Here is a 7,490-nt window from a genome sequence, read left to right as displayed (position 1 = left end):
ACACACACACACACACACACACACACACACACACACACACACACACACACACACACACACACACACACACACACACTCACATATTCTAATAAATTTTGTATGCCAATTAAAGGCAGTTGTTTTAGCGGTCACTACGAGCATAGCTCTCTTCCCGTAAAATGCACACACACACACACACACACACACACACACACACACACACACACACACACACACACACACACACACACACACACACACACACACACACACACACACACACACACACACACACACACACACACACACACACACACACACACACACACATACATACGCACGGACGGACGCACACATTTTACATATTGTGTACTGGTGACTGCCTACTCTGTCTGGCTATCCCAGCACACAGGGTCAATGTGACGGCTTCGGCCGCAGCAAAGTAAATTTGAGTCTTAGTTGACAGCATGAACAAGTTAATTTGAGAGCCTTTTCGTGAACTCGGAGCTGCCTTACACTGCGCCATCGCTCACCAACTGTTATGAATTTGAATATCTGGAAGGAGACTTGGTTTTCAATATTCTAGACTTGGCGAAGAACATCTCAACAATGCTTGTAATATTCGTGTAGGTATAACTTCTTAGAATTCGTATTCATCTTCTCGGTATATGACGCAAAGTAATTCGGGATTTGTAAATTCGAAAAAATAAATTTGTAACCGAAGTCGTCTCCACACAAACGGGGGACGGCGACGCGACATGACGTCATAGCTTGGAAATGTAAACGAAACAATGAATGGCGAAGACTTGAGTTTGTAGTCCTTTATTCACAAGCTCCTCTCTGAGGAACTTTGAATTTGTCCCAAGAAGTTTGTAGGGGCAGATTTTGTAGACTTTTTTCTGTTTTACAGGAAAACTTACTGGCTTATCATCGAAAAATGCGTGTTTGAATTGATTCCTGAAATCGTTAGTCAACTTTTTTAATGTTTACATTTGGCTAAACCAACAAATAGAGATGAAGCGTACATCCGTACTCAAAAATCTTTGGGTTGTCGCCACGGAAATAAAATATTTGTTATATAATATATATATTTTTCTATACTAAGGTATTTTCTTGTATAGGAATGCTGTATATACTAAATTCTAAAAAAAAAATTACTTTGTCTAATGAAACTTTTGAAAACAATTTTACTTAAAAGATTTCATCTGAAAAGATGAATTGTAATAAATCTGGATCCTCCGTTTGAGCGTCTACACACACACACACACACACACACACACACACACACACACACACACACACACACACACACACACACACACACACACACACACACACACACACACACACACACACACACACACACACACACACACACACTTCCCTCCCGGCCCTCCAACCACCATGGAAGGGGAGAGACTGAAGGAGGGTAGGGGGAGAGGAGTGGGGATGTAAGAAGCTGGATAGTCTAGGGGAGGAGGGGTAGGAGGAGGAGGAGGAGAATAATTAGTGAGTAAATGTGAGGGAAAGTGAAGTGAGGGTGAGAACAATAGCTTTAACAGAGGGGAAAGGGTGAGGGGAAAGGGGGGGAGGCACCGGTAATGACTGAGTGTAGAGAAATGGGTGTAGTTGGGGTGGGGGGGAGATTAAATGAGAGGGAGACGAGGCAAAGATGGTCTCAATGAGAAAATGTGGGAGAAAGAGGGGAAGGGGAGGGGAGGGGAGGGGGGGGGAGGAAGAGGGGAAGGAAGTGAGGGGAAGCGTCGCTCATGTTCCTGCTCGGTTGACTTTGCCTGTTGGGCAAATACTTAGGCGGCTCCCTCTTCTCATCCTCCCACCCCCCACCCCCCATCCCCCCAGTCTCCATCCCCCAATCTGCCATCCATCCCCCCAATCTCCCATCCATCCCCCCAACCTGCCATCCATTCCCCCAACCTCCCATCCCTCCATCCCCCAACCTCCATCCCCAAGTTTCCATCCCCCCAACCTCCCATCCCTCCATCCTCCACCCCATCCCTCCATCCCCCAGTTTCCATCCCCCAACCTGCCATCCATCCCCCCAACCTGCCATCCCTCCATCCCCCAACCTCCCATCACTCCATCCCCCAGTTTCCATCCCCCCAACCTCCCATCCCTCCATTCCCCAACCTCCACCCCATCCCTCCATCCCCCAACCTCCACCCCATCCCTCCATCCCCCAACCTCCCATCCTCCCAGCTTCCATCCCCCCAACCTCCCATCCCTCCATCCCTCCAACCTTTACCCCCATCCCCAACCCCCAATCTCTCATCCCATAGCCTCCCATCCCTCTATCCCCCCAGCCTCCACCCCATCCCTCCATCCCCCAACCTCCCATCCTCCCAGCTTCCATCCCCCCCAACCTCCCATCCCTCCATCCCCCCAACCTTTACCCCCATCCCCAACCCCCAATCTCTCATCCCATAGCCTCCCATCCCTCTATCCCCCCCGGCCTCCACTCCCATCCCCCAGCCTCCTCTCCCATCCCCCAGCCTCCACCCCTCAACCTCCCAGCCCCTATCCCCCATACCTCTTCCCTGTCCTCCCCCTCTCCTTTCCCATACCCTCTTCCCCCCCACTTTTCTAGCCCCCTCTCCCTTACTGAAATGACACGTATCTCTTTGTGAGTAATCAGCGCTTCTGTCCTTCTTAGGGGTGAAAGAATGCATGCTGGTCGACTCGGATCCGTAGGGGTGTCCTGGGTGAGGCGGTGCGGGGAGGAAGGTTAGTTGTGGTCAGGGGTGGGGGGCGGGATTGGGTTAACTATTAGTTTAAGTTTGAAGGTCAAAGGCAGGTTTAACTCGGTTAGGTTAGGTTAGGTTAGGTTGGGCGCTGCAGAGGAAGAGAGTAAAAGAGAGAAAACTGTACAGGGGAAGAGAGCACGAGATGGGATAGTGAAAAAGAAGAGCGAGCAAGGGAGGGGAGGTTGTGAAAGAGACAAGAGAGAGAAAGAGGGAGAGAGAAAGAGGGAGAGAGAGAGAGAGAGAGAGAGAGAGAGAGAGAGAGAGAGAGAGAGAGAGAGAGAGAGAGAGAGAGAGAGAGAGAGAGAGAGAGAGAGAGAGAGAGAGAAATCTAACAATCCAAGTATCGCGAGTGCCTGGATATGCTGTTGCGTCTTATTTTCAGGACAACTTCCGAAGGTCGAATTGCACATAAGAACATAAGAATGAAGGAGGAGACTGCAAGAGACCATGAGGCCTGCACTAGGCAGCTCCATATCCATCACCACCTGTCATCCCCATCCATAAAGTTGTCTAACCGTTTCTTGAAACAACTGATAGTTTCAGCGCTCACTAGCTACGTGGTTACTAAGTCTATTCCATTCGTCGACCACCCTGTTAGTAAACCAATTCTTGCCTATTTCCTTCTTAAATCTAAATTTGTCCAGCTTAAATACATTACTGCGAGTCCTGCCCTGTTGTTTTGATATGATGACCTTGTTTGCATCATCCTAGTTAAAGCCTTTGATCCACTTGAACACCTCTATTAGATCACCCCGCACTCTGCGTCTTTCCAGAGAGTGTAAGTTAAGGTGCCTAAGCCTCTCCTCGTAAGGCAAATTTCTGAGTCCATGTATCGTTTTGGTCATTCTTCTCTGTACTGCACTAGTGTGATCGAATTAAAACAGGATTGTGATTGACTAAAAACGGGCTTGTGATCGACCAGTCGATCGTATTCGACTAGTTGGCTACCCTCCTGTTCTGTTTCCTCGTTTTCGTTTTCTCGCCGCTTCCATTTTCTTTTTTGCTTCCATTTTCTCTTCGGTTTCATTTTTTTTATGTTTCATTTCTTTCATTTTGTCTCTGCTTTAATTTTCTTTTTCTATTTTTCTTTCCACTTTTATTTGTCTTCATTAATTTTCTTTATTTTCTTTTTTGCATGTTTGCCTACATCCCACTCCACTTCATCTCCACTCCACTCCACGCATAACTAAGGCTGATAAAAGCAACACCTTGGTTATTATGGATAAAAGTGATTATGATAACAAAGTAATTGATCATTTACAAGATAAAAACACTTATTCTGAACTTAACAAAGATCCTAGTGACTCAGTTGATAAGAATTTTCATAAAGAATTAACAACTTTACTTAAAGGCAGAGAAGATTTGATTAAACATTTCTCTACACCAAATCCTTCAACACCTTATTTGTGTGGGCTTATTAAAACTCACAAACCAAATCATCCCGTTAGGCCCATCATCAGTTGTGTAGGCTCTGTAAGCTATAAGCTTTCTAAGTGGCTTGTGACAAAGCTTTCTCCATTTGTAGGCACTATTTCTAACTCATTTATTCAAAATAGTGAAGACTTGATTCAAAGGATTAAATCTCTTAACATTGGTTATCCTTACAAATTAGTTAGTTTCGATGTCACTGGGCTTTTTACACTTGTCCCAATTAAAGATGTTTTAACCTTTCTCCCAAATATTCCAGGTAACAGTATTGATGGTATCCCTTGTAAAAAATTTATCAAATTAATAAGGCGTTATGTCGCCCTGGCTGTTCAACTTATACATGGATGGGGTGGTGCGAGAGGTGAATGCTAGGGTGGTGGGTCAGGGATTGGAGATGGTTAAAGAAAATGGAGAAAAGTGGGAGGTGAGCCAGCTGTTGTTTGCGGACGACACTGCGCTTGTGGCAGGGTCAGAGGAGGGATTGAGGAAGTTGGTGGCAGAGTTTGGGAGAGTATGTGATAGAAGAAAGCTAAAAGATAAATGTAGGTAAAAGTAAGGTGATGAGATGTACAAGGGGTGAAGGTGGCAGTAGACTGGAAGTGAACATTAAGGGAGAGCGACTGGAGGAAGTGGATAGTTTTAGATACTTGGGTGCAAGTGTAGCAGGAAAAGGTGGAGTGAAGGTGGAGGTAGAATGTAGATTGAGAGAAGCGAGTAAATGCCTTGGTGGATTAAAGAGTGTAATGAGGAATAGACATTTGGGAATGGATGCGAAGAGGAGACTGTATGAAGGAGTGATTGTGCCAACAGCACTGTATGGGGCAGAAACGTGGAACATAAGAGAAGAAGAGAGAAGGAGTTTGAATGTGTTTGAGATGAGGTGTCTGAGAAGTATGGTGGGGGTTACTAGGCTGGATAGAGTGAGAAATGAGGAGGTGAGGAGGAGAACAGGGGTGAAAAAGGATTTGGGAGATAGGGTTGATGAAAAAATATTAGGATGGTTTGGACACATGGAAAGAATGAGTGAAGAAAGACTAGTAAAAGAGGTATGGAAGGCAGATGTGGAGGGAGTGAACATGAGGGGACGTCCTAGGATGAGGTGGATGGATGGGGTGAAGGGGGCTTTGGGGAAGAGGGGAATGTCTGTTGAGGAAGGAAGGGAGAGGACGGAAGACAGAGGTGAGTGGAGAATGGTTGTATATGGATGATGTTGTGATTGCATGAGGAGGAATGGGCAGGGGGGTGGGGGGTGGGGTAGTATGTGTGAGTAAATTTTGACGCAGCCCGAAGGGATTTTCTCCCCGTCCTCTCCTTATATGCAAGGGGGGACGGAGAGGGGGGGTCGCCGATTAAATGAAGCGGCCTTGCTGTGGATGTGCTGTGTCTTGCGACACTGCTTCTGACCCAGGGCGGTGGGCAGGGTGCAGGGATGACCCGTCATCCAGGAGGTGCTCAGATGAGAGGGAGGGTGGGAGGGGTGTGGAGTGTATGTAGGGATGAAATGGGTGGGAGTGTTTTTATGCCTTTCCCTTTTTGGCTACCTCCCTTGTAAGGGGGAAAAAGCCTTGGTATATGTATGTAATAAGTCTGTGTGTAAATAATTCTTCTTTTGTCTTCGAGGGAAAATATTACACACAGGCTTTCGGGATGGCTATGGGAAATCCTCTTTCACCGGTTTTAGCTAACATTTACATAGAATATTTTGAAAAATATTTATTACCAACTATTGAAGATGAAAAAGTCATTTGGTTCAGATATTTAGACGATGTTTTGTGTTTCTGGCCTAATAATCATTCCATTGATGATTTTCTTGTTAATTTAAATTCACTGGTACCCTCCATTAACTTCACTCTTGAGATAGAAAATAACAACAGATTACCCTTTTTAGATGTTGAAATTATTAGAGATAATGGTACTCTGAAAACTAAAGTCTATAGAAAACCTACCAATATTCTTTCCTATGTTAATTTTTATTCCAATCACCACATCAATGTAAAAAGATCAGTTTTTATTTCCATGTACTTGAGAGCTTACAGGATTTCCGATCCTTAATTTATTGATGATGAATTTAGAACTATCCGGAATATTGGGGAAAAGTTAAGATATTCTATTCATATTCTTAATCAATGTCACAACACCGCCAAGAAACGCTTTCACAAAATTTGCATTCAATAACAAGGAAACCATAAGCAACTAAATACACTTGTCCTTCCTTTTCATGAAAATTTTCTTAGAATTGTTAACCTACTCAAAAAAATTGGATATAAAAGTAGCTTTTAAATATGACCACAACAACGGTGTGATCTATAAAATTCCTTGCCAAGACTGTAATCAATTTTATATCGGACAAACTGGGAAAAAATTGGAAACAAGGATTTCCCAACATAAATATAGTGTGAGATCTGCCCAGGAAAACAATGCGTTATTCCAACATAAAGCATTATACAACCATCATATTGATTGGTCTAAGGCAACAATTTTAGCTAAAGGAAAAAGCCTGCAAGAAAGAAATATAATAGAATCCTGCTTAATATCAGGCACGTTTGACAAAAATATAAACTTAAGCTATGGTCATTTTAAATGTGATAAATTGATAACCCAAATGGTCACCGAGATATTTCCGCCAGATTGACCCTTATGTGTTGGTCAGGCGATAGGGGTAAGGTCATCCCCCCACCTCACATTGTATTGTCTCCCCCTTCCCCCCTATGGTTGCCAGTAGATACACTTACACACACGCGCGCGCGCACATACACACACACACACACACACACACACACACACACACACACACACACACACACACACACACACACACACACACACACACACACACACACACACACACACACACACATGTATATATATATATATATATATATATATATATATATATATATATATATATATATATGGATGATGGAGAACATAAACACAGGGGAACGCTCGGAACCCTAAACACTTTAACGTTTCGTTCACGTAGAACTTCTAGAATACGCCAGAAAAACGACCTTTCCCAAGTGTCCGCAAAGGTAATTAGATTTAGTACATAAACTTCAAGTGCAGTTCTACATACACTTTCTGAAGAAGTTCTACGCGAACGAAACGTTAGAGTGTTTAGGGTTTCGAGCCTTCCCCTATGTTTATGTTCTCCATCATCCAAATAATTTGTCTAAAATACTTATCAATATATATATATATATATATATATATATATATATATATATATATATACATATGTATATATATATATATATATATATATATATAATAATAATAATAATAATGATAATAATATTAATAATAAATAAATACATATTC

The sequence above is a fragment of the Oratosquilla oratoria genome, unplaced genomic scaffold, assembly GCF_046742065.1.
Source record: "Oratosquilla oratoria isolate Oo_2021 unplaced genomic scaffold, ASM4674206v1 SCAFFOLD121, whole genome shotgun sequence".
NCBI lineage: Eukaryota > Metazoa > Arthropoda > Malacostraca > Stomatopoda > Squillidae > Oratosquilla > Oratosquilla oratoria.
Note: the sequence above shows the minus strand (reverse complement) of the source record.